We start from the raw sequence: 24,164 nt of genomic DNA, 5'->3' as shown, positions 1-24,164 counted from the left end.
GGACAAAAGGAGGGACATTCGTAATACTTTCAACAATAAAAATAAACTACAAAGGGCGGGGGATGTCACAGTTGAGCCAGAAAAGTGTGTATAAACTCTTCCTCAGTTAAGGAAGGCTCAAGATAGGTACCAGGAGTCAAACCAGGATGAAGCATGAGAAGCAATGAAAATAAAGAGCAGCAAATCAGAGTAGCAGCTGGAAGTCCACTGGTCTAATTCCCGAGATGGTGGTGCTCTATCCTCACCTGACTAGTCAGTTTCTTCTACTGTGGATTTGCTGGGGTGAGTTGATTGGGATTGACTGGGAATGCAGTTACATCCTAAGATGCTGCTGTTTTAGAAGAAAGGAAATATCCTACCCCATTCTATGCAACTGTGAGCAGATGACGCTGTGTAAGTGACTCAGGGAACCCACTGGCAGGACTAGACAGAGTGGAAGAGGAGGAAACAGGTTAACAGGATTTCACATGTTGTTCTCTGGAAACCAAAATTAGAAAATAAAACCAAGTCAGATGCTCTGAAACTCAAAAGCACTGCGATTCCAGCTGCACCCTTCCAACTTGTGTCTCAGAAACATCCATTATTCCTCCCATTTGAAATATGTAGTTCTTTTAATCAATTGCTTTGAGTCGGTGTTTAGAATTATTCATGAAAGAGTTCTATTTTGATGGCATTTGATGAAAACCAGCCGCAACAGCCATTAATCTGATTAGTTTTGTGTGGGCTGGAAGAGGAAACTGGCACACAGCCCTAAGTGAGTCAATAGTGTGGGGTCTAAGGGAGAGCATCCAGGCAGCCTTGCCAGCCTGGGACCCAGCACAGGATGATGCTGAGGGGGAGAGACAACAGCAGGAGAGACGGGTCTCATGTCCTCTCTTTCTGCCTCCTTGGCATTCTAGCATCGGTCACCTCTTACCCCAAGGCAGTGAATGTAAGACGTCTTCATACTCCCCGCCCCCACCCAAGCCCCATTCCCTGTTGTCCATTCTAAAGGACAGACCATAGAAGATTTTTTTTTTGAAACCTAAGTGTTTAAATATGTGTCATAGCCAAGCCCCAAAGAAAAGGGTAATAAATCTGGACATTGAGGAAAACAGGAGCCAGGACCAAGGGTTTATTTTCCCTGCATGGTTCATCTATTTGAAAGGGTCAGGGAGTGGCTGTTCAAGAAGGCAGGAAATGCTCTTTATCCCAGAGATCCACTATGGGGGGAGGCGTGGCAGCCGACACTGCTCAAGCTGTCAGGGTGTTGTCACAGTTCCAGAGGAATCCAACCAGTGTGAAGCAGGGAGCAGTCCCGGGAGAGGCCCCGGGGGAACACAGGCACAGCCCAAGTTGGGGGACTGACCAGCTCATTGGCTGATTCTTGTATGTGCCCTGACCAGGCATGGAACCTGCAACCTTGGTGCATCGGGACAACACTCTCACCAACTGAGCTTCCCAGCCAGTGCTACACTAGTTCTCCTAACTATAATTAAGTGATAATTTGTGTTATCATGTACTGAAAGTGTATCTTTCTACTTTTTTCCAAGGCTCCTCTTTACTAGTAACTCTAGCCGCCTCTTTCAGATGGGAGAGGTGGGCAGGGATCAGAGCATGTTTGGGCCTTGTTGACCATGCTAAGGAGTTTGTACTTCCTTCTGAAGATGAAAGGAAACTTCTAAATAATTTTAAGTAAGAAATAGTATCACTGATATAGCAGTGTTTTAATAATCACTCCTACAATGGATGCCACCAATACAACGAGATGATAAAATCAATTTAGCCTTGACGTTGCTCTCTTTAGGTTTCCTCTCCACAACTGGCCAACATTACTTACCACTTACTTATTTAAATATATTTTATTATTTTTTTACAGAGAGGAAGGGAGAGGGATAGAGAGTTAGAAACATCGATGAGAGAGAAACATCGATCAGCTGCCTCCTGAACACCCCCTACTGGGGATGTGCCCGCAACCAAGGTACATGCCCTTGACCGGAATCAAACCGATGCCCTATCCACTGAGCCAAACCGGTCAGGGCCACTTTTTTAAAATTTTTGAGATTATATATATATATATATATATATATATATATATATATATATATATATTTATTTATTTATTTATCTTTATTGTTGAGATTATTACAGATGTCCCTCCCCACCCCCCCGCCATAGCTCCACTCTACCCAGTTCCCACCCCACCCAGGCCCTTGCCACCCTATTGTCTATGTCCATAGGTACTGCATACATGCATGTAAGATCTTTGTCTAATCTCTTCCTGCAGCTACCCACACTCCCTTCCCTCTGAGAATCGTCAGTCTGTTCCATTTCCATGTCCCTGATTCTATTCCATTCACCAGTTTATTCTGTTCATCAGATTTTTTATTCATTTGATTTTTAGATTCTCTTGTTGATATGTATTTGTTGTCACTTTGTTGTTTATAATTTTTTATCTTTACCTTTTTCTTCTTCTTCCTCTTCTTAAAGAATACCCTTCAGCATTTCATATAATACTGGTTTGGTGCTGATGAACTCCTTTAGCTTTTTCTTGTCTATGAAGCTCTTTATCTGACCTTCAATTCTGAATGATAACTTTTCTGGGTAAAGTATTCTTGGTTGTAGGTTCTTGCTATTCATCACTTTGAGTATTTCTTGCCACTCCTTTCTGGCCTGCATAGTTTCTGTTGAGAAATCAGCTGACAGTCATATGGGTACTCCCTTGGGGACTGAGGGTCTGGTGTGGGTCTGGAACTCCTTGCTCCTCCAGGTGGCCCCCAAAGAGGTGATCTCCCTCCCAATTAAAAAAGCAGCACACCCGGGTGCCGTACCAGCCCATTCCACGCCTCCGCGCCTCCGCACCTCCTACCAGTCTCAATACGCTTTCTTGTTTACCTCTCCTTGTAGTACTTCCACTCAGCCAGCTTTCCCACAGTTCTGGATGATAGCTGTTCTGTATTTTAGTTGTAATTTTGATGTGGTTGTGGGAGGCAGCAAGTACAGGAGTTTACCTATGCCGCCATCTTGGTTCCCCATCGGTCCACTCTTCTTTTAAGAAAAAAAAATAATAATCTCCATTCTTCAACTAGTTGTAAGCAAACAAAACAGTAAGAAGCCTCTTACTGACTTATGGTGAACTTGGGAATGTGCTGCTCAGATGCCTCAGGGAGAACTTGCTGCCCAGCTGCCTACCTGTGTGGGATGTAGTCAGTGGACACCTCTAGTTGTCAACTCCTCATGATTGGCCTCAGCTGCAGAGCCACCTTCCCCAGGGACACACCCTTCTTGAAGCAACACAGACACATGTTTTTCTATCTCAATCAGAAAAGAGTATCAGAAGCCATTTGCATTCACATGGGTCAGAGAAAAATATTTACTAGTATTTATAATGTTACCCAAGGATAATTTTCCTGCCCTTAGTTGAAGCATAGTTTAAAGAAATCTGGATCATCTGGACATCCTATAGAACTTGACCTTGATTAGTTTTATAAATGATATTGTGTTTATAGGAGAGAATGAGCAAGAGATGGCTAGTACACAGGAGAGCTTGGTTAGTGAAATGTGCCCCAAATGGTAGGATTTGTGCCCTGAGAAAATTCAGGACCTGATACATTCATAATATCTTTAGAGGCCCAGTGGCTGAAAACATACTGAGATATCCCTTCCAATTCAGTCTATCTTGCACCTCCTAACACGAAGAAGCAGCTCAATGCCTAGTGGGATGCATTCCAAATATAGAAATACAGCCTCAGTCCCTATACCAGGCAATGGGAAAGGCTTCCAGGTTCAAGTGGAGGTAAGCCTAGAGCAGGAGAGGACTCTGTGGGAGATTCAGCTGAGAGGCAAGCAACTCTGCCACCACCTGGGACATAAGATGAGCAGACTCCATAGTGTTGGGGGTATCAGTGGTGAGAAAAAAAGAGGCTGAGTGGGTCTGTGCCACGCCCCACTGAGAGAATCACAACACAGGCCCCCAGGCTTCTGGAGCAAGGCCATGCCATCTGCAACAGAATTACATGCTTTTTGAAAAACAACTTCTGATGTGGTACTAGGTCCTGGTAGAAATGGGGCACCACATGACCATGCAGCTCAATGGCTCGTTATGGGCTGGATTCTGTCAATCCCAGTCATAAGGTTGGTAGGCCCAGTAACAGTCATTGTAAGAAGCAAGCAGTACATCTGGTACCAAACACATGCGGGACCAGAGAGCACAAGTAGGTAGGCCAGACCCCCCTCACCTGGCCAGACCCCCCACACCTGGCCAGACCCCCCACACCTGGCCAGACCCCCCTCACCTGGCCAGACCCCCCACACCTGGCCCGTGGTATCTGCTATGGACTAAATATTTGTATCCTCCCAATATTTATATGTTGAAGACTAATTCCCAATGTGATGATATTTGGAGGTAGGGCCTTTGGGAGATAATTAGCTTTGGATGAGGTTTGGGGAATAGATGGAATAGGTGCCCTTACAAAAAGATGAAGAGCCAATCTCTCCAACACATGAAGACGTGGCAAGAAAACAGCTGTCTGTGAACCAATGTGGAAGCATTTCACATTACCCTCACCAGACACCAAATTCGTTGGCACCTTTATTTTGAACTTTTTAGCCACCAGAGATGTGAGAAAGGAAATTTATTGTTTTTAGCCAGTCTATGGTATTTTTGTTACAGCAGCCTGCACTGACTAAGATAGTGTCCACCTCTATTATAATAGTTCTAGAGGCCCAGTGTATGAAAATTCATGCACTGCAGCGGGGTCCCTCAGCCCAGCCTGCCCCATCTCACAGTCTGGGAGCCCTCAGGGGCGGGAGGTGACCTGGCGATCAGGGGAAGGCGACACTCCCATCACACCTCTGCTGCTGCCACTGCCAGCAGCACAAGCCTCAGCCGGCCCTGGTTACCTTAGCCTCAGGTGGCCCTGGGCGGCTGGGAAGCTGCCATCCGAGGCTTGTCTATGCTTCGGGCCAGCTCTGGGCAGCTGGGCAGTCGCCATCCAAGGCTTGCCTGCACCTCGTGCCTGCCCTGGGTGGCTGGGGGGCTGAAGGGACTGGGGGACTTCAGAGGCAGGTACGCAGAGCAGCCGGCAGGGCTGAGGGGACTGGGCACCGCCATCTTGTGGCTGTGGGAGCCGCCATCTTTGAGGGCATGGCAGTCAATTAGCATATTCCCTCCTTATTGGCTGTGGGTGCCACCATCTTTGTGAGGGTGTGATGGTCAATTAGTATATTCCCTCTTTATTAGATAGGATATTTCCCTCAACTCATACCTGTGAACATGTAACAGATCCAAAATTACAGGAAAAAAAACCAAGCTGGGTTTATGGATAGCTTGCGTTGATATATGGGTACCAGCTGAAAGTGGACAGCAACTCTACTATGTCTCATTCAGGGAAGTATTGAAAGACATTGGAAAGAGAAATTCTTCCCAGTGGCCAGGGCTTGCTTGGTTTACCTGTTCATGTACATTGTGTAGAAAGAAATGTAACCCAAGGTTAAAATACATATGGATTTATGACTCTGGCAAGTAGCCTGGCAGACTAGTCAGGGTTGTGGGAGCATGTGAATGAACATAAGGGGAGTGATCATAAAGTGTGAAGGTCTTTGTATCATATGTTAACACTCATAAGAAAGCATTCACTATGAAGGAGGAATTAAACCAAGTAGACAAAATGACTCAGCAATTGATGTCAGCCTCCATCATTGGACACCCCAGGTGGGAAAAAAAAATGTATGACATAGCCTGCCTTTGCTCTCTAAGCTCCTATGTCTGTGTTTTGAGGGAATTGTTGAGGTTGAGTCATCAAGGCAAAAAATTAATTAGGAATAAACTGGAACAGGCATGCTGGCTAGGCAGTCTCTATTTGAAGAAACTAGAGCTGCCCACTGAAGACATATCACGTTAGGGAAGATGTTTTGTCTGTCATAATTCAGAGGGACTTTTCAGCAAAATCAGTTCATTGTGCTCATTAAGACAGCAAAAACAATCTGTCAACCTGACCTCTCCTCCATTGTTCTGTGAGCTTGGGAGCTGTCCAGACGCTATGGGGATACCTGCTTCCCTGGCAGATGAATAAAATACTTCAGGGCGATGCTGCTAAAAATAGGAATTTTTAAATAAGTGCAGCGAGCCCTTTCCTCATTCTGCCAAGGTCCTCAAAGACTTTCTAAGGATATTGGGTTGCTCTTAAAAAGATTACCTTAATTAAGGAATATTGGATCAGATGTCTTTTTTCATATAAAATACATGTTTATTCCAGCCTCTTGAGACCAAAAAGCAAAATATAGAAGATTAGTAAAGGAACAAAAATAGATCCACAGATGCAGTCCTTTTTTCACTGCACTATTAATAACATATCCCATGTTGAATAGATGCAGAAATATCTGATACTTCATGATAGGTGGGAATTCATTTGTTCTGGAATCCTAAGGGTTGCTATGGCCGTGGACGGATATGCATTCCTTGGGGTTATGCAAGCAATTTCATCAGTGCCTCTTCCAGTGTGGTCATCAGGAGAAAAGACAAGCAGTGCTTCCACGGGAGCCAGATCTGATATTCAATTGTCTCCAAAGGCAGATGAGGGAGACACCAGGGCATGCTTCCTGAGACTTTCCTTTCCAAGCAGTGTGTCATGGGACATTTGTTTTATTTGGTTTTGCAAAACCAATTTTCACACCAAAATAGCAGTCACTGTACTAAACCAAGCAAAGACTGGCATAAGTACTTGGTCATTCTAACAACCTGTAAACAAAAATGCCTGTGTACACACACACACACACACACACACACACACACACACACACACACACTGAAACATTTCTGCACATGTGGTAAGGTGATGATTGGATTTTCTGAGTTTATAATGTTTTATTGACTAAGTGGTAAAACATTAAATGTAATGATATTCCTTCAAATGTTTCCCATGAAGCACATTTGGTTCATGGGCTCTTTCTCCCTTTGTGGCTAAATCATGTCTTATAAATTTCTATATTTTAAATAGCACCTTCAATAAATATGTACTGGATGGATGGATGGATGGATGGATGGATGGATGGTGATAATGTAAGTGGTGTGATAGCTTTACATGATGTATGGTTTTATCCATTTTATTTTCATAATTAATCTCTTAAAACTTGCTTGCCCAAATTATTCAGACCTCCCTGAGGTGTTTTCACTTCAAGTGTTCACCCAAGAGGCCACTCAGTTCCATGCATTTGAGAGAAGGGGTAAGTTGGCCTAGTCCATTATCATTATTGATTCCTTCATTGCCATATGTGGTTGCATTGGAAATTGGTCTGTCTTAATCACATGGGTTGTTTCACATTGATGAGATGACACTCATTAGAATTTATAGCCCTTAAAATGTACCTTAAGGGGAATGACTCACCCTTGACTTCCCAATGAGAAGGTATCTTAGTTTATCCTTATATGCAGGGCCATTCTTTATACAAAGCATAATTCAGTGGGTAGGGTGCTGGGTCTTGAGAGTTCTCTGGTCTTGGTGTCACAATGGCCTGAAATCAGTCCTGTCCCAAAATCAACTTTAATCTTGGTGTTGAGCTTACAATCTCCATTTCCATATGGTGCATGCCCCTTACAGGCTATGAAAAGTTGGCATAAGTGGAGCCATTTTAAAATAAAGCCAGAGCAGCTATTCCAGCAGAATTGCTTACACATCTTGCTCCTTGAACCTTTGGAAGGTTTGGACTCGGGAAAAATAACCTTTGGACTGGGCTGAACCAACATTGTCTTACAAACTGTAAGGCCAATAGGAAAAGGAGACATCCTAACAACAAGAACTGAAGACAGAATCAATAACCAGCCATGTATAGCTAAAGAGTAACTCAGCTTGTCGGCACCCATAGAAATTTCTTTCTTCTGTTCATGTAATTATTCCCGTCCTTTTCTCATAAATCCCTTGCCTTCACCCTATAATTGGGGCACTATTTGGGATTTGGGTTTCAGCCTCAATCTGTGCTCTCAGAATTGCATTCATTCTGATTCCAATAAGCTTGCTGCCTCTAATTTTGTTTTTTTAATTTTAGTCTACCAATAACTTATTGTTTCTTCCTGCCAAGTGACACACTGAAATCATGGGAACCCATCATAGAGTTTCTGATAATGCCAGTACTGACCCTCAACAGGGTGATATCTCTCTTCCTCCAGGAGGCGTTTGGCCCCATATTTAGTCTCTTCTACAAAGTATGTTAGGGATTTCCCTCGTCAGCTACCAATGTCCTATTCCTTCTACCTCAATGGAAATCAGCCTTAACGTTACCTAGGAAGGACTACTCAAATCTTACCTAAACACTGAAGACCTGCTATAAGGTAAACTGAGGGCTCTACCCAACAAAGAAAATACAGACGCCAACTCTCTTGCCACAATAATTTTTTGAGTTTAGACTCCCCCGTATTGCACTGTGATGGTAACAGTTAATAAGTATTAAGTACATTACTGTGTGCCAGGCCCTTTGCTAAACATTTTATACACATTAGGCCATTTGATCCCTACGTAGAGTCTGTGATAGACACAACCATCTCCTTTTTTACGAATTAAAAAACTGAGTCCAAGAGAAGGTCAGGAACTTGGACAATGTTGCAGAACCAATAAGGGATATAGGCAAATTCAAATTAGGGACAGTTTCATTTATAGATATGTAAATTAATATGTAAATTTATAGATATATAGCTACATAGATTGTGCCATTCTGAGCTATATACCCAGACTTCTTGCAGGCAGTGAGGTGGGAAGACAGCAGAAGACATGACAAGGAGAGATCAGTGAGAGGCTCTTGGTGCAGGTCATTCTATCTTTTTTTTTTTTTTTTTTTTTTTTTTTGCCTATGTCGTTGTGGTACTTTGCCATGGTCCTACAAAATAAATATTTTTCGTGTCTTGCTTGCAGCATTTCTTAGAGTTTAAGGTGAAGAAGTCTAAGTCTACTGAATCAAATTTGATTACAAACATATTATAGCCTTCCATTGCCTGCAGTATTCTGTGAGAATCAGCACATTTAAAATTCACACATGTTGGAATGTGTTGTTTCTTTGGCCAGTCTTTGCTCTGATATGATCTTACTGTTTTACTCCTTTGGAAAATCAATTTTCTGAAATGCAAATTCTAAAAAAAAAATGCTGGTGGAAAACTGCTTTTAGCTTTTGCTCTGTGCTTCTCTTGGCAGAGAATTTTACATGATACCAAAGAAAGGCAAAGAATTTAAGCAAAATTAGAGATTATTTTTAATGGTCAAACATCCCCCTATTGTGCACAGTTCTATATTTCTGTAGAATGTCAGGATTTACATAACCAAATTACTCTTTCTTCCTCAAAACCATTCCTCTTCTTGTATTCTGGAACTTGGTGCTACAAGATATAAAATTTACTTCAAAGTGCTTCAACATAAAGGGATGCAAATGTGTGCATGTTTATTTAATGTACGTTCTAGGGTAGTAACTCGTCCTCATAGAAACTCTCATTTCTAGGGTGCTCAGCTAGCAAGTTTTAACATTAGATCAGAAAGGCCACACGGCAAAGTGCTTTCTACAGTGTCCTATCTAAGTTCATCTCTGATTTGATGTTAATGAATGAATGCCAGAAATGAACTCTCATTGGTGAAATTAATGATATTCAAGTTATGATGATAGTTTAATGATACTTCCCATTTTCACATGAACCCAGAATCCAGAACCTAGCAAATCATGTGTCTTGTGCCCTTAAAGAAGCCACTTAAGACCTAAGAGGGCCCTCTAAGTCTAACCACCAGATCAAAGGTTACCACAACTTGCTTCTAAAATATTGTTCAATCTGCCTCAGGTGAATATTTCATGCAAGCTGTGGTAAGTCACTTAAGAGAAGAGAGAAATGAGATGTCAATAAGATTATAAGTCAAACTGAGTGCACCATTTTATGCCTGCTTAGGAAATATTTAATTTAATAAGTGTCTAAGTGTATGGCAGAATTTGGTTCTATAGGGAGCGGCTCTAGGGTCAAGCCTCATATTGATCTGTGGCAGGGCCACAGACAAATCCCAGCTTGCAGGGCAGAGCCCTCTTAGCTTAATTAAGCTTAACCTTATAGCCCTCCCTAGTTCCTTCCCAGGTAGCTGATGGGCTGTGGGAGGGGCAGCAAGTGCTGCCAAAACAAGGTGAAACTCATAAGAACATTGTAAACATGTTGACCACCACCCTTGTTTTGATCTGCCTATAAAATAAAGCCTCGGCTTTAAGGCTAGTTCTTTCTGTGTCCTCATCCAGGCACAGGCGATCCACCAAGCCCCAGCTGTATTCTCTTGTCTGTCTTTTCTTTAATCCTTCACCACCCCTCCTCAGGCTCACAGAACCCTTGGCTTTGCTGGCACAGCACAGGTTCAATACCTGCTTTTATGATAACATTCTACCTTTACTGTATAGCCTTCATCATCTCAAACTTTTAGAGACTACATTAATCTATACAAGCACTGAAAAGGGGTGCATTGTCCAATTGGCTTAAGTCTGTTTGCATTGGATTATCATTACCACTCACCTACTTATGCAAGCTAAAAACCTCGGCATCAGCTTTGACATTATTGAGTTGTTGTTGTTGTTGTTTAATAAATTGAAACTGGCAGCAAATCTAAACTGTTCTAATATATTTCTAATACCCTCCTCTCTAGGTATCCATGGCTACCCACCCAGACTAGCTTTTCATTATCTATCACACGGATTATTGCCACAGCCCCACAACTCTCCTTCATCTTGTGTTTTTTTCCTCTAACATTTCTGCCATAATATTTCACCAGGGTAATCATGTCACTCCCCTGTTCAGAAACCGTCAATAACTCTCTTCCCCCCTTTTCTTTTTAATAGTATAAAATTAAATTCTTTAATTTGGAATTCAAGGACTGCCACAGACTAGCACCAGTTTACTTTTGGTGTCCTAGGATTTTGCTGAAGTGCAAATGGATTGTCTCCTCCCAATTCTCCCACGGTTGCCACACACACAGGCCAATCACTGCTAAGGTCATTGCTATTGCTCCTGGTGGTTCCTCTCTCTAAAATACACACCTTTCCTTCTCCATTCTTCAAAGCTTAAGGTAAATGTCACTGTTCCCACTAATCTTTCCTGATCCCCTTAATCAGAAGTAATCATTCCTGTTTCTGTTACTCTGTCACTACATGTATCTGAGTTTGATTAGTTGTTTTATTCTCCCCTCCCCCTACTAAATTGTGAGTGTTTGGGAGGCAGGGATCACATCTTTTTCACTTTTTGTTCCTTACAGCACAGTGATGATAGGTAGTTAGTTGATATATTTGAATTGCAGACTATACACTCACATTCAGTTTAACTTACTGGTTTATTAAATGTCTACTCTAAGAGTAGCGGCAATAAAATTTAAGTGGCTATAAGGATCATGGTGATGGTAGTAGTGGAACAGGAGTAAGAGGGAGTTATATTCACAGATTCTACACCCCAACCCCCAAGATACTGATTCAGGATATAGGACATGCACTTTCAAACAAACAACCCAGGTAATTCTGAAGCAGACATTCCCAGGACCACATCTTTGGTATATGAGCAGTTGGTAGGGCATGAACAGGGAATACTAGTGTGAGTCCAGGGAGAAGGACTTGTTGGCACTGGGAAAGAAAGCCTAGAGAGTGAGTGGGCCAAAGGGTAATTGCTCCCTATGTCAAAGTCAAATGCTTTCCTATGTAACAGTAATAAACAATTTGAAATAAAAACACACTACTTTTTAAAATAACACCGAAAAAATTTAGGTGTAAATCTAACAAAATATATAAAGATCTATACATGGAAAACTACAAATCTCTGGTAAAAGAAATCAAAGAAGGTATAAATGGAGAAATATTCCATGTTCAGGGATTGGAAGATTCAATATGATTTAGGTCTCAACTCTTCCCAACTTGATCTGCAGGTTCAGCTCAATTCCAATCAAAATCTCAGGAAGATGCTATGTGGATTCTAAAGTTTATGTGGAAAGGAAAATGACTCAGAATAACAAACACAATACTAAAGAGGAAGAACAAAATTGGAAGAAGCTACAGTAATCAAGGTAGCATATCATTAGGGAAAAGATAAACAGATAGGTCAATATAACAGAATAAGAGAGGTCAGGCTTAGACTCACAGAACCAAATAATCTTTGACAAAGGAGTCAAGGGAATTCAATGGAGAAGGATAGTTTTTTTTAACAAATGGTGATAGAAAAAAAATTGACATCCATATGCAAAAAAAAATTAGTCTAGACACAAATCATATACTTTTCACAAAAAATCAACTCAAAATGGAACACTAACTTTTCATGTAAAATGAAAAACTATAGAACTCATTGAAGATAACAGGAAAATCTAAGTAACCTTGGGTCTGGAAATCAGTTTTTAGACAGAAGACTAAAAACAGATTCATTAAAAATTTGATGTTTTATTAAAATTAAAAAAAATTGCACTGTAAAATATATTGTTAAAAGGATAAAAAGAAAAGCCAGACAGGAAGAAAATACAAATCTTTAAAAATGTGATATCAAAATATACAAAGAACTCTTGAAACTCAATAATAAAAAGCAAAGAACCCAATGGAAAATGGATAAGACATCTAAACAGAACCTCAAAGAAGAAAAACATATGGCAAGCAGCATATGAAAAGATTTTGACATCATTAATCATTAGGGAATTGCAAATTAAAACAACCGTGAGATAATACTAAAGATCTATTAGAATGGTTAAAACCAATAAAATCTTATACCAAATGCTGAGGATGAAGAGCAATAGGAACTCTTATTTATTAGAGTGGGAATGCATAATTATACAGACACTTTGGAAGATAGTTTGACAGTTTCTTATAACGCTAATCATAGTCTTATCATGTGTTCCAGAAATCATGTTCCTAGATATTCATCCAATTGATTTGAAAACTTAGGTCCACACAAAGACCTACACATGAATGTTTATAGCACCTTTATTCATAATTCCAACAACTGGATGAAACCAAGACATCCTCAATAGGTGAACAGATAAACTGTGGTGCATTCATACAATAGAATATTATTCAGCAATAAAAATAAATGAGCCATAATACTACAAAAAAAGGTATGGAGGAATCTTAAATGCATATTAGTAAGTTAAAGAAGCTAGTCTGAAAAGCTGTATTACTGTATGATTCAAATTATTTTGAGTACTTGACATTCTGGAAAAGGTAAAACTATAGAGATAGTAAAAAGATCAGCTGTTCCCAGGGGGTCAGATGTGTGTCTATGTGTGGGGGGGGGGAGGGGAAGGAGAGGGTGACTAGGCAGAGCACAGGGGACTTTTAGGGCACAGAACTGTTCTGTATGATATTGAAATGGTGAATACATGATGCTATGCACTAGTCGAAGTCCATGGAACTTGACAGCACAAAGAGTGAACCTTAATGTATGCAAATATCTTTTTTAAAACATCATTTAGGAAAGAATGTGATAAGAGAATCTAATTGTATTAAAAATTCATGAAACAAGCATGCTAAAGTGGATGGTGGGCAAAGGTGCTGACCAACGTGTGGATTCTGCAAGACTACAAACAAAAAGAATTGCCTATAAAAACTGTATCTTCTGGGTCACAGGTTAACAATTCTGATACTGCTGCACATGCACTGGAATTGAACAATTAAGTACATGAACAGGGGACAGTAGGAACCAGGTTTCCTACTATTGGAGTGGGAATTTACAGATGAGCAAGGGAGGAGGCTAGAATGATCCATGTAATAATGGATTAGAGCTGGAGAGAGCAGTATGAGGAACTCAGTTTAACTTAATATAGTTACTAATGTAGCACAGAAATATGTATAGATACATGTACATATACAGGTTGGTATACATCATATGTTTATTTGCTCTGTCAATGGAGAAAGTCTAAAATAAACAACACCCGAGGAACAATGAGAACATTTAGCACTTAGATTGTGATTTAAAACCATCTATACTAATAAAAGAGTAATATGCTAATTAGACCAGAGACCTTCCGGACGTCTTTCCAGACAAAGCCATGGTGGTGGGACCGAGGCAGAGGTGGTTAAGGGTGATCAGGCCAGGAGGGGAGGGAAGTTGGGGATGACCAGATAGGCGGGGTTAGGGGGTCGCAGTTGGGGGCAAGCAGGCCAGCAGTGGGGGGCAGTTGGGGGCAAGCAGGCTGGCAATGGGGGGCCAGTTGGGGGCAATCAGGTCGGCAGGGGAGAGCAGTTAGGGGCAAGCATGCCAGTAAGGGGTGCAGTTGGGGGCAAGCAAGCCAGCAGGGGAGGGCAGTTGGGCATCCCCCAAGGGGTCCCAGATTGGAGAGGGTGCACGCCAGGCTGAGGGACACCCGCCTCCCCCATGCACAAATTTCTATCTAATAAAGAGGGAATATGATAATTGACCATCATGCCCTCACAAAGATGGCAACACCTGTTGGAAGCCGTCCATTGTCTTCACTAGCAGAGAGGTGTGGACAAGGAACTCGGAAGGCTGGTCAACCCTGAAGCACTGAAAGATCAGAGCCAACAACCCACTGTTTAGTTGAGACAATGGTAGCTAAAACAACATCCACCTTTTAGTCTTACGTAAATCTTGCTGATTGTCTATTATTGGAATTGCCTGCCTAAAGGCTATGGGTGTATCCCATAGTCTTAATAATAGGGATAGCAAGGCCAGAGCGGGGCGAAGTCCTTCCCCTTTAGTTGGGCTCCTGCCTGGCCCCTAATATTTCCAAATTAATATTTTCTAGTCTCTTTCATTTGCATGCAGCCTCCTCCAGAGCCCAAACCCTGAACCTGAACCCTGAACCATGTGGGACATGGGGGTGACACTTGCAATTGGTGCCCAACCTGAGGCACTCACAACTGGCAGCCCAACGTGGGGTACTCACAAACTGGCGCCTTCAACGTGGGACCTCTGGAGGGGATGATATTTCGCCTAGAGCAAAGAAAGGAAGATTTCACTGAAAAGGTGGGGAAGATTAAGAATTCACTGAAAAGGTGGGGAAAAGATCACCATATAGGTGAGGGAAATTCACAGCACGCAAAGTCCACGATCAGCTGTAGAAGTCAGATCTGTAGGTAAAGTGGGAACGTCTTTTTCAGCCAAGCTAATGAGGAAGAATTAGGTTATAAAGTAAACTTTATTATAAACTTTTGGTTTGCATGCTTAAGGAATGTGGTTTCTTGTTCAAATTAAAATCTTAATTTGTATTTGGAATCTAAAATCTGTAATAAGAAATGAAACTCCACTGCTGAAACCACCTCTGGTGTGGAGAAATTCAAAGGTGGCAGGAGAGGGCAGGGCTATCTGCTCTCCCTCAATGAGATTACTTAAAGTTTTGTTTAAAAATTATAGAAGAACTCGCTGGGAAATGCAAATTTTGGCAAAGATAAGCTTAAGTGCTAGTAATTACTTCGGAAAGTGAAAAAAGAAAAAAATTAAGATCTGTCTTTATCTATTAAGCATGAAAAGATAAGCAGCCAGATCTGTTACTAAAAACTTACCCCAGAGTAAGCAGGATGTGGGGGAAGGGAGACAGGTGGCAATCCAATATTGAAGATCACTCTCCCAGTATGCTAATTTCAAGTCTCTTTTCTCTCCATGAAAATGTTTTAAAGCTACACCCTTTGTTAATGGAGGAAGGGGTGGTTGCCCTTCCCTCAGCAGACAGGTAAATCAGTTCCCACCAGCAGCCATCTTAAAGGAAGAATGTGGTAATTTGCATCTGAATACCTGCAAGCTTGCTCCTCAACTTCCCTGGGCAGAAAAAACTTGGTCGGTTTAAAGTTAATTATTGTGTTTTTAAAATTTATTCTTAAAAATATGTGTTATTAATCTAAAGAAATGCTAAATATTTGACTTGCCAGCTCTAAAAGTTTAATGTTCAAATCAAATTGGGAGAAAATGTAAATGTGGTAATTAAATGCCTAAAATATAAAAATTTATTGTTGAAAAATAAAATGTGTTTTCTCTGATAATTAGGAATTCAAAATATGTTGCTTATTGGTCTAATTAAATAAGAGGATTAATTCTGTGATCCCAACTGAAAATTTTAATATAATAACCAATTTAAATTTAATTGATATCTTAATATAATTATTAAAAGTAATATAATTTTTAAATCATATATAGATATTTGTTTGATGGTTTTTTCCATATTAAAATTTCAAGGCTTTAAGTGAGAGATGATTCTTGGAGAGCTCCAAGGGCCCGGAGTAATTCAAGAAGTTATTCTCTCTTCTTAAAGGAAGTATTTTAAATTTAACTGATCTAATATACTTGAAATTGCATGGAAAGCTTTATCAAATAAAAATTAATAACTATATCTTACTTATAAATGTTATGAAAGTTTTGGCCTCTAAGGAGGGCAAAATATTTCTTAAAATCCAACAGTGGAAAGTTAAAATGACAAAAAGCCCATAGCTGCCTGCATTTTTAATTAGGCTGAAGATGGGGCCGCTTTTGTGCCTTGTGAATCAGACATAAACATTTACTAAGTTTGCTTTGCTTTTTTAATTAAAGATACCTACTTAAATTATAAACAATTAAATTCTAATAAAGCCACCAGAAACAGCTAGTGAGATTTCTGTTTGTCTGCAGTGTAGTTTTGGCTTTAACAGTTTAGACCAGTGATCGGCAAACTGTGGCTCTCGAGCCACATGTGGCTCTTTGGCCCCTTAAGTGTGGCTCTTCCACAAAATACCACATGCGGGCACGCACGCACATACAATGCGATTGAAACTTTGTGGCCCATGTGCAGAAGTCGATTTTCAGCTCTCAAAAGAAATTTCAATCATTGTACTGTTGATATTTGGCTCTGTTGACTAATGAGTTTGCCAACCACTGGTTTAGACAATCACCATTTTTGGACTGCCTGACTTGGCAGACGTCATGTTGGCCTCATGGCTTGCCGCTCCCCTGGGGGCCACCATCTTGAAACAGCAAAGACCAACCCTTCTCTTTGAATAAAGTTACTAAGATCTCCCATGATCCCTCTGTATATGCAAATTAGCCAAAGGGGGTACTCTTTAAAAATAAAATTCTAGCTTAATAAAAAGGAGAAATTTGAAAATTTTGAAATCTCTTTCACTGATATTTACAGGATAAACTAAGCTTGTTGTTAGAGTATTAAATCTGACAGTAAAATAGTAGTCAAATTTACTGTAATGAGATTTCTTGTGACATGGCTATTCGGATGCACGAGCAAATATTAAGCAGCAGCCTTGTAGGTTTGCTTAGTAAAAAGAAAGACAAAGATTCTTAAGTGAAACTCTCTGTAGCCTGAAACTTATTTTGGAGGGAAATAAAGAGGTTTTTTTCAAACATCTGAAGAACTGTAATTAAAAGTCAATAAATTTGGCCTCATAAACTAAAGTAAGTAATTTCTGTTTTTGCCTCCCTGACAAAGTTTATGTTCAGTTACTCAGTTACTCAAAGATTAATTTCAGAAGTTTAATTAATGTCATTATTGTCAATAACTAAAGACAAGTGAAGTTAATAAATAAACTTTATTTCAAATTATTTGAATTGGCTAATTGAAATAAGTGAATATTTAAGAAAACTTAATTGTACTGGACAAAAAACTGTTCCTGAAGTATTAACTAAAATTTTTATTGATGGTTCATCTCATAGTAAAATTGCCTAACATGCAATGAATCCAAAGCAGTCATATTTTTGTGCAAAAAAATTAAAATTAAAAGTTATCAAGACTGCATTAAAAAATTTCCAAAAGCCTCCTAATATTTAAATCAAAAAAGGGGGGATAGTGGAGAAATATCCTGTAAGTAAATTACATAAAAATAATTTTTTACTTTGGAAAATTAATTTTCATTTGTAATGCTAACAGCAAGACACCCATGAAAAATCACATGGTGTCAAAATATGCCAAAGGAAAATTGTTTGGGCAAAAAATGAAAAAGGATCCCAAGTCAAATTTATAGAAAAGATTCCTTTATTAACCTTTGGTTGAGAATATGTTTGTATATTTCCAGAAAACAACTCCAAGATCATGTGGATTCCTACAACAACGAATCCCGGAGAGGAGCTGACCAGATTGCTGCAGCTATGAAGACAAGAGGAGAAACAGTCCAGAGATGGAAGACAGTGAAGACGCCTTGCCATACTAGCAGTCAGCAGCTGTGCATCACTGCAGGTTGCCCAGGACCAAGCCAGAGAGGGTCAGACCTGCATTGCCACCATTTGTCCACCATCCAGAACTGAAATATCATTGCTAGCATGTACACATAAGGAACTGTTGGACATTAAAATTGGGGCTCAAAACTGTTGGACACTGAAATTGGGACTCAAAAAACTTCCCTTGACCCGGAAAGAAACTTACTACAGACTGATTCATTTGCCTCTCAGCATAACCATTATTGCTTGTCTCATTTTTGTTCTCATATGTTTATTTCTAGTCTGCAGGTGCAAGATTTTTTAAGGAAAAAAAACGGGGGAGATGTTGGAAGATGCCCATTGTCTTCACTAGCAGAGAGGTGTGGACAAGGAACCCAGAAGGCTGGTCAACCTTGAAGCTCTAAAAGGTCAGTGCCAACCACCCACTGTTTAGTTGAGACAATGGTAGCTAAAGCAACATCCACATTTTAGTCTTATGTAAATTCTTGCTGATTGTCTATTATTGGAATTGCCTGCATAAAGACTATGGGTGTATTCCATAGTCTTAATAGGGATAGCAAGGCCAGAGCGGGGTGAAGTCCTTCCCCTTTAGTTGGGCTTCTGCCTAGCCCCTAATATTTCCAAATTAATATTTTCTAGTCTCTTTCATTTGCATGCGGCCTCCTCCAGAGCCCGAACCCTGAACCTGAACTCTGAACCACGCGGGACATGGGGGTGACACTCGCAACTGGTGCCCAACCTGGGGCACTCACAAGCACCCACAGCCAATAAGGAGGGAAGATGGCAGCGCCCACAGCCACAAAATGGTGTCCCCTCAGCCCCACTGGGGCAGCAGGCATGCGGCACAGCTGGGCCCACTCCCAGGCGGGTCCAGCCACTTTTGCGTGCCTGCCTCCAGAGTCCCCCAGTCCCTTCAGCCCCCCAGCTGCCCAGGGCCAGCCCAAGGCTCAAGCAAGCCTCGGATGGTGGCTGCCCAGCCACCCAGGGCTGACCCAAGGCACAGGCAAGCTGCCAATGGTGGCTGCCTAGCCTCCCAGGGCCAGCCCAAGGTGCAGGCAAGCCTCGGATGGCAGCTGCCCAGCCGCCCAGTGCCGCCTGAGGCTCAGGTAACCAGTGTCGCTGAGGCTTGGGTTGCCAGCAATGGCAGCAGCAGCGGTGTGTTTGGGGCATCACCTTCCCCTGATTGCTGGGTTGCCTCCCTCCCCTGAGGGCTTCTGGACTGTGAAAGGGGGCAGGCCGGGCTGAGGGACCCCCCCCCCCCTCCAGTGCATGAATTTTCATGCACTGGGCCTCTAGTTCTTCTATAAAAGGAAATAGTGCTCCTTAGAGAAATGTCTGGTTTTAGATCTGGGGCAGAAAATACACAAAACGAGACTGGAGCATATTATAGTACCAGAAAATAAGGAAGTAATCATAAAACAAACAAGAACCTACATTGAAGGGTATGTCAAATGGACACAGGAGCCAACTGAAAAGGCTCCCAATGTCAAAGTTAAAATAATTTGAGCAACAAAATAAATAAAGTACTGAATTATAGCCCAAAGAATGAACTCCATGAGTCCATGCTGGTAGAAAATTACTACATTGTACACCTTAAAGTCACACAATGTTATATGTCAATTTTATCCTAATAAAGCTTAAATTTTTTAAATAAAAAATTAAATAAATAGAAATTAAAGCTTCCAGTAATTGAATGATACTAGAATAATGTTTCCCTTAAACCAAAAATTTTTTTCACTAGTGATTTTGTTCAGATAAGAGGCAAATATTTACTTGATAAAATACATTGCTCACATTATTATAATGTACTAGAGGCCCAGTGCACGGATCCATACACCGGTGGGGTCCCTTGGCCTGGCCTGTGCCCTCTCACAATCTGGAACCTCTCAGGGGATGTCAGAATGCCGGTTTCAGCCAGATCTCCACAGGCCAGGCTGAGGGACCCCACTGGTGCACGAACCTGTGCACCAGGCCTCTAGTATGCATATAAAAACTTTGGTTAATCTGTTCCTGCCCTCCCCCTCCCCCTTCCCTCTGAGATTCATGAGTCTGTTCCATGATTCCATGCCTGTGCATTGAATGTCTGCCCCTTGGTGGTCAGTGCACATCATAGCTACCAGTTGAATGGTCAGTCGGACGGTCGCTTAGGCTTTTATATATAGACTAGAGGCCCAATGCACGAAGATTCTGCAAGAATGGGTCTTCCTTCCCCTGGCTGCCGGCACCGCCTTCGTTCCGGCCAGAGCTGCCTTTCTGCCTTTGCTCTGGCCCGGAGCCACCTTTCCACCTTCCTATGCTGCCTAGAGGCCCTGAGTGGCTGGGGCAGTGCGGAATGCCTGCGTTGTCACCATGGCGATGATGCGAGCATCCCGCCCCCGGCTGCTCGGTGCCTGCAGATGCAAAAAAACCCGCCATCTTTGTTGGGTTAATTTGCATACTCACTCCTAAGTGGCTGGTGGGCGTTGCGAAGGTATGGTCAATTTGCATCTTTCTCTTTTATTAGTGTAGATAATATTAGGTCACCTTTTATGCAAGAGCTCAAAGGGCTTTACAAGTAAAAATATACTTTAAATCTGAAAGGGTAGATTTAAATATTATATTTCATCAAAGATAGACTAATAATAAATGATAAGAAAAAGTAAATACGCTCTGCTCACTCAGGTGCAACACAAATTAGGGCTCACACTAATGCCAATCACCAGGATGAGCACTAGGCTCTTTGTGAATAGTGAGTGGCTTTGACAACTTCCATTTCCTGAGGCTTCTGGCTATTTAACAACAACAACAACAAAAAAAGATGGGCCAAAATAGGACTATAAACATCTTTTGGTCCAAAAAAAATTGCCTTATATTTCTTAAATTGCTTCAAATTGAAAAATACATACAGAGAACAAAGGCAGAAATATGATTGTCCTGTTTATCAAATAGTAATGGGATTTCTAAAATATATTAAAGCATAGTGTATTATAGACAGGTGGGTCACAAATGTGTCTGATGAATACTTTATCTCAGTTTAATCTCTTATTCTTAATTTTGCACTTTGTATGTAATAATAATAACAATAGCATTTACTGAACACTTACTATGTTCTATCTAGGGCAAGCATGTCAAACTCAAAGGCTAACACGGGCCAAATAAAAAAGGTTTAAGTTTATGTGGGCCAAAAAAAAAAAAAAAAAAGCTTCAATTTTCATAGAAATGTAGGTTTATTTTGATAGAGACATGCTGAATACAAAGGGCTGAAATAAATGAGTAACCGTTAACATAAATAATAGAACATTTTAACAAAAATTAATATTTTTTCTTGAACATTAACTTACCAGACACTGACTAACTGCACAAATTAATAAGTGTAACAAAAATAAACGTATTTTTCTTGTTCTCTAAAAGCAAAATATTTCCTGTTGTGCACACCAAACAAGTCAGTCCAAGACTAATGACGTGGCAATCGGCTGCTAAAATATTCGCTGCTAGTATTAGTGGAGAGAAATGGTGTGGCTGCATATAAAGGAAATGAATGCAACACGATTATAGTAATCAGTCATTAGCGAACATTGTAGATTGTTATTAATAATTAGAGTCCTGGTGCACAAAATTTGTGCACTAGGGCAGTGTACCACCACCCAGCCTGCACCCTCTCCAATCTGGGACCCCTCGGGGGATGTCTGACTGCCATAGGGATCAGCCTAAACCGGCAGTTGGACATCCCCCTCACAATCTGGTAATGTTGGCTCCTAACCACTCGCCTGCCTGCTTGCCTGATCACCCCGTAACTGCTCCCCTGCTGGCCTGATTGATGCCTAACTGCCCTCCCCTGCCAGCCCGATGGCCCCCAACTGCCCTCCCCTGCCGGCCCGATGGCCCCCAACCGCCCTCCCCTGCCGGCCCGATGGCCCCCAACTGCCCTCCCCTGCCGGCCCGATGGCCCCCAACTGCCCTCCCCTGCTGGCTCGATGGTCCCCAACTGCCCTCCTCTGCTGGCCTGATCGCCCACAACTGCCCCCCCCCCTGCTGGCCATCTTGTGACAATGTGGGGGCAGCCATCTTGTTGTGGTTATCTTGTGATGACATGGGGGCAGCCATCTTGTAATGACGTGAGGGTGGGAGGGCCACCTAGGCTTTTATTAATATAGATTATGTATAACAGGATATTATAAAAATTAAGTTATGAAATTTTTATTAAAACATTTCTTACATACTGTTATATTGGCTGGACCGCAAAAATATTCATTGTGGGCTGCATGCAACCCACGGGTCTCGAGTTTGACATGTTTGATCTAGGGCAGCTGTGGGCAAACTACGGCCCACGGGCCGGATCCAGCCCGTTCGGCTGTTCTATCCTGCCCGCGGAGCTGAAAGAGCGGAGGGTTCTCTTGCTCTCCCCTCCGCTCCTTTACTTTGAATTTATATTAGTTCACACAAACACTCCATCCATGCTTTTGTTCCGGCCCTCCGGTCCAGTTTAAAAACCCATTGTGGCCCTCGAGTCAAAAAGTTTGCCCACCCCTGACTAGGGACTACTAAAACCTTCCCAATAGCTATGAGGTAGATATTATCATGATCTTCATTTTACAGGTGAGAAAATAAGGCATGGAGAGATGACTGTCACAGCTGGCAAGAGTGGATCTGATACCTGAACTCTGGTGTTCTCTATGTGTAATCCCATATTCCACATCCTCTGCCTCTATGCAGGTGGATAAAATCATCCAGAAAGAACCAGAAAAGGTCTAACATTAAGGCTTTTGTGCCTGTGAGAAGTCAGTCCCACCCTTAGTGGAACCAGACCAGTTCTGGCAAGAGTGGCCCCACCCTGTGGAGCCACATGGAGGAGGAGGGGCACTACACAGCCCCTGCTGCTGTGTTTGTCTCCAGGGAAAACACCACTTGAATTTGCTGCCAGTGGCCACATGAATAATTCAGGACTTTGACCCAGTGCTGCAGCTGGTGTGGGCTATTCCTCTCTACCTGGTGGCCCCAGGAGACCTGTAAATTCAGTTCAAGACCTCAAATGGCAAAGAGAAGAGGACACACAGCCCTCCCAGAGATGCAGTCAGTAAGGACAATCTGGTGAGAATTATGCAAATATTGTTCCTCCTGGGAGTCTGACCTTGCAGATGAGCATAAAATCTAATTCCCTTCACCATTTCCTGAGAGCCTGGTCTCTGCTGACTGTCACAGCCTACCCGCCCCTTCCTTCACCAGGCACTTAAAAATGCTGCTTCTCAATTACCACACTGTTTACTTCAGAAGCTTCATTAAACTCTGCGATGGGGGTGGACCTCCCAGAAAGGAAGTGAATTTCAACAGCTTTGATTTAGAAAGCAACCTGATTTTCTATTTTAAAAATAAACAAAGAAAAGCCCTGCAATTTATCCACCTACCTTGTTCCATTGCTAACAGGCCTTTAATTTTTGTTTTAGTAGTGAAAGACACCAGCTCCGTATCACTTTCTTGTTGTTGTTGTGTGATGCTGAACAAGTTACTTAATCTATTTGTGACTTGGTTTCCTCATCTACATACATGGAATACTAATACCTCCCTCACAGGGTTATTGTGAGGATTAATAAATTAGTAAATGCAATTAGTGTGATCAGTATGACTATTACCCTTGAGGGATAGAAATCAAGCACCCTACCCAGTGTCGATTATGCGAACAAATTCACCATTCTATGGGCATGTGGTACATCCTGTGGCTCTGTTTGATCTATACCCTTTGTATGGATAATGCCTAATTCTACATGTCCAAGACCACTCTTGAAATTTAGACTTAAATATGCAAATACCTGCTAAACATATCCACTTGACCCTCATAAGCATTTTATATTTTGTGTTTAAAACTTTTCCACAGACCTTCCTATTCTATTGATAATTTACTTTTAAAATATTTCTTTGTAAGCAGTCTGAAGTATTTTTTTAAGTTTTAAATAGCTGTACAAATTAATTCTAATCTATGCCCTAGGTGGGTTTAGTTAGTATTTGAAGTATACCATCAGAAAGCAAGCTTCAAGGATGGTTACTAAACATTTGAATTATTCTTATCAAAATCTAAGACCTTAGAATATAGGTA

Source organism: Plecotus auritus, assembly GCF_963455305.1.
Source record: "Plecotus auritus genome assembly, chromosome: 3".
NCBI classification, from domain to species: domain Eukaryota; kingdom Metazoa; phylum Chordata; class Mammalia; order Chiroptera; family Vespertilionidae; genus Plecotus; species Plecotus auritus.
This window is presented reverse-complemented; position numbering follows the sequence as displayed.